The following is a 4,254-nucleotide window of genomic DNA, read 5'->3' as shown; positions in this document are numbered from 1 at the left end:
AATTAGGAGAGCATCGCGGTGCCCCCCCGCTCCGTCTCGTATTCACTCCTGCCTCCTGATGTTTAAAAGGGGGCTGGTCGCGGTTGGTTGAGTTCTCGGGGATTGAGAGGGACAGAGGTTGCAGGACAGCAGGTGAAATGAGGTCAAAAGAAGATGGACGATGCTCTGCGCAGACATGGGCAAAGGGCTGTACCCCACCAGTGCATGCGTGCCACTCACGGCATGGTGAAACGCTGGCGCGCAAACACGCCTGATCTCTGTCCGTCTAAAAGCCTTCAGAAATGCAGGCGTTTGTGATGAGCTGAGGGATTGCTTCTGATGGCAGAAATGTAGGCGAGATCTGTCAACCAAGCAAAATCACCGCCTCTATATTCTTGCACCAAAAGAGAAAGAAAAAAAAAAAGGTCTCCTCTGAATACAGAAAGTAATCTGACTTTTCCATGTACCATGCTATGGTTTAAATGGAACAAGTGATACAGAAAATCAGAATAGCCATAACCAACCGGGCTGCTGATTCAGTCTGTTGCTGTGCTAGTGACTAAATCTAATATAGTTGGTCCTGCAACTGAAAATACATCAGACACAGATGTTAAGTAACACAGAAAAACTGTCTGGGTAAGCTACACAACAATGTCATAGCAGGATCAGTTTTAAAGCCCAGGGGATAAATCAGTGTGGGACTGATGCAGAAAACAAAGATGCATATAAAATTGATGGACTTTTGTAAGGAGAAATTGAAAATATCACTGAATTTCCTTAGGGTATTTAAATGTATTTTGTATGTGGAAATGCAAGTAAGATCAACTAAGCGAACAGAGTATACTGAGGGCATATAATCAGTAAAATAAAATAGTTTCAGAATTCATAACTGATTTCTGATAGAAAAAGGTATGGCAAAACTTTATGAGATACTCTGTTTGGAATGGATTTAGGAATGATGCTTTTCCCCCACCAGCTCTGCATTCAGCACTTCGCTATAAGAATGATAGATCCCAGCCTTTTTAAAAGTTTAATAGGAAAATAGTGGTCATGGTTCACAAGAAAGCTTAATACCAAACACAGCTGAGACTGTAGCAAAAAAATGGAAAACACAAGAGAAAATCCTAGGAACTGTTTGCTTGAAGCAAGGGTGTTAGGGATGAGTCACAGGAAACAAAAACTATACCTTGAAGAATGACAAATTGGGCCTCTGTAAAAAAGCAACCCAAAATTACATGCATTTAAACAGCCTTTCTTGTTCTTAACTTAATGTGTCCAATGCGTTGCATCTGACCTGCATTTATGGCTGTAACTGAAGGGAACAGCATCTTAAAACCAATTATAATGCTGCCTGAGTGGTTGATGAGCATCTATTAAAGTGTCACAAGTTTGCATCACAGTACTGCTTTTTACCTTGCTTGTTTGTTTGAGCTCAGCGGGTTAAAAAGACATCCAAAACAAAGGCGATAGCTTTTGGGGGTAGGTAGAACAAACCGCAAGAGAGGCTCAGGATTTATCAAGGAACATGGAATGAGCGCATAAAGTCAGCTAAGAAATCATTACGGTGCTTTTAGGTAGCAGAACAACATGCTGACTACGCAGGATCTGATCCTGCAAATCCTTCCGCTGGCCCACCAAAGTTAATCAGACTAATAAGAAGAATTAGCTGTATAAAGAATTGGAACTCAATTAGGAATACAAAGAGAAGCTCATGTGAAAAAAGCTCCCTCGACAATTACAGAGGTAGGAGCATCGACAACAGGCATCAGTCAGGTCTGGCAGTGTAAAGGACAGATTATTTTCGTGAGGCGGCTTTCTTATCCGTGCTTGGGCAACTGACCAAACAGGCAGGATCCTGCAAAGCCTGCTGTTTCTTCGATAGCTTCCCAGGTGCCCAATGTACAGTGGATGCATTATTAACAAATACTCTAGAAAAGTTCTTTGTGCCTGGCAACACCGAACTTCTTGACAATCTGAAAGTGGACACCTTTTCCCTGTTACCTTTGTATTAACATCAACAGGATTTCAACAGCCACCCCGGTTCCTGGTGACCTGCCCACCCTTTTATTTCCTTGGCTCATGAGCAGGCCAGTTGGAGAGAAGCAAGCGATTGTTTAAAGCCCTGCCTGAGCAGGCATGAAACAACTGGGGTGTATGTTTGCACCGTGTGACAGCACTCAAAGTGAGCAAGGACGTTGCCATGTGTTTTTGCTGTAAATCTGCAGAGATTTTCTATTGTAGAACAAATCAAAACCAAAAAAGCCCCAACAAAAAACTAAATTTGAGTAACCCAGAAGTAGTTATTTAGAGTGGTATAGGTAAATACAATTATGACAACCAAAGAAGTCCTTTGCCTTACGATGTTCTAGCACAGCTTAAATACTGGGTTTATTGAAAGAGTCCGCTAAGATTGTACCCACAGGTGGGGAATTTGCACATATGAAAACTAGCAGCCAATGGCACTGCAAACGCCTGTAAATGCCGATGGCACTGTAAACGTTTGTTGGTGCTATGTCCAGTGAGGCATTTGCCTGTGCCACCCACAGCCGTGCTTCACCTGGGTTCCTCTGTTCAAGGCATTCAGTGCTTCTCGCTTCCACGCCGGCATGTATTTGCTCTGCGTGCCTTTGTGCCTGCAAGAACTTTCTAACTTGCCCTGACTAAAGCTAACCACCAACTGCATGATCTTCCACGTTTGTCTCTGTCCACGAGACCATGATACCCACGGACCTATGGTATCTCTGTCAAGCTGCATGAAATGCCTTGAAAACAATGCTCTTCCAGAGACTTGCATGCATGCATATAATCCTCTGCTATCAACTGCAGAACACCGTTTATTGCCGAGAGCGTCTCACCTGTTTTGCTCGTGTTGCCCAACATGGCTATCTAGGCAGCAGCTAGGGTCTGTCGTATAAAATGCTTTAAAAAACAGTTTTCTGCATGTAAAAAGTATAGGGGAAAGTAGCACCCATGAAGCCTGGATGCGTTTTTTCCTCATTTTTAACCAGGATGGTGGCAGGTTAACCTGAACAAACTTCTTCTTCAGAGTGCATTCCTGAAACGGGAGATTGCCTTTCATCCTGCCGCTGTTGCAAATGCTGTACAGGTGTGGAGCGGACCCTTTTTGGCTGGAAGCACTTGCAGAGCAGAGAATGCTACTGTAAAACGCTTAAAGCATGCTCAACCTGCAATTACTGTTTATTTCATGGGGCTTAATTGCACTCATCAGGAAAGGCAGCTGGATGAGATACTCAGATAACATCCTTAGGGTCCAACATAGCAAACAGCTCCTGACTTTCAGACTCCTTTTCACTGCACTCATCCCTCAACCACCTTCACTTCTCATCAAGACACAGAGGCCCCATGGTCTGGATTGGAAGGAGGCGAAACAACTGCATCCGGCGCTGGAAATCCTTCTCGTTGACATCTCTACTTCGCTCTGTGGCAACAGGGTCTGGTCTTGACAGCATCTGAGCTGTCTCACCACCTTTCACAAGCCACCAACCTATTCTTGTGATTTGGGCAATGGCGCCTGTGCCCTTTCTTCTTTCTGCTATGGAAAAAGGAATCGGAGACCAACTTCCCAGTTGAAAGAGCAGAAGAGTGAAGGAGACAGTTTCAGCATGGAGGAAAAGGAAATGGGAAGAGTCTGCTGGACAAATAGGAACATCTATCTCTGATCCATAAACTTTTATTACACCTGTTAAAATTTCTCAAAGTAAAAAGGGGGAAAGCATTTTTTTGAGTAAATGCTTTGACATAAAGATCAACACATCTCATTTTAACTACTTTCTTTGAAGCCCCCGTTAGCTTTGAAAAGGGTATTCCCTTCAGTTACAAGTTACCTAGAACATTTAAAATTTGTTTTTAGACTTATTTTTATATACATTATTTACAGCTGGTATCTTTACAGATTTAACACCTTATTTCAGCCAAGAGAGTTGGTTCTCAGTGCTTGGTAGCATGGTTTAGTGTTAGTCATGTATGTTTTGCTTTTGCCCCTTTTATTTATTTACATTGCTTTAGCAGCACTACTACAGAACAAACTTCATAGTTAGAACTCGAAAGGTTTAAAATTAGCATGGGGATTCCCCTCCAAGCTGAAACAAACTTGTTTTCAACTTAGCAAAACAAAATTTCAGACTGGCTTGGTGGTATTCTACCACAGGGGAGGTTTGGTATTATACTCCTTCGTCAAGGTTTCCCCAAACAGCAAACCTTCCCAATCAGCTTTATGAAATGCTTCTCCCCTGACCCCCCCCCCCCCCTCAAGAT

This window comes from Aptenodytes forsteri, unplaced genomic scaffold (genome assembly GCF_000699145.1).
Source record: "Aptenodytes forsteri isolate BGI_AS27 unplaced genomic scaffold, ASM69914v1 Scaffold81, whole genome shotgun sequence".
In the NCBI taxonomy this organism is placed as follows: domain Eukaryota; kingdom Metazoa; phylum Chordata; class Aves; order Sphenisciformes; family Spheniscidae; genus Aptenodytes; species Aptenodytes forsteri.
The sequence above is the reverse complement of the archived record's forward strand: the minus strand, read 5'-3'. Positions refer to the sequence as shown.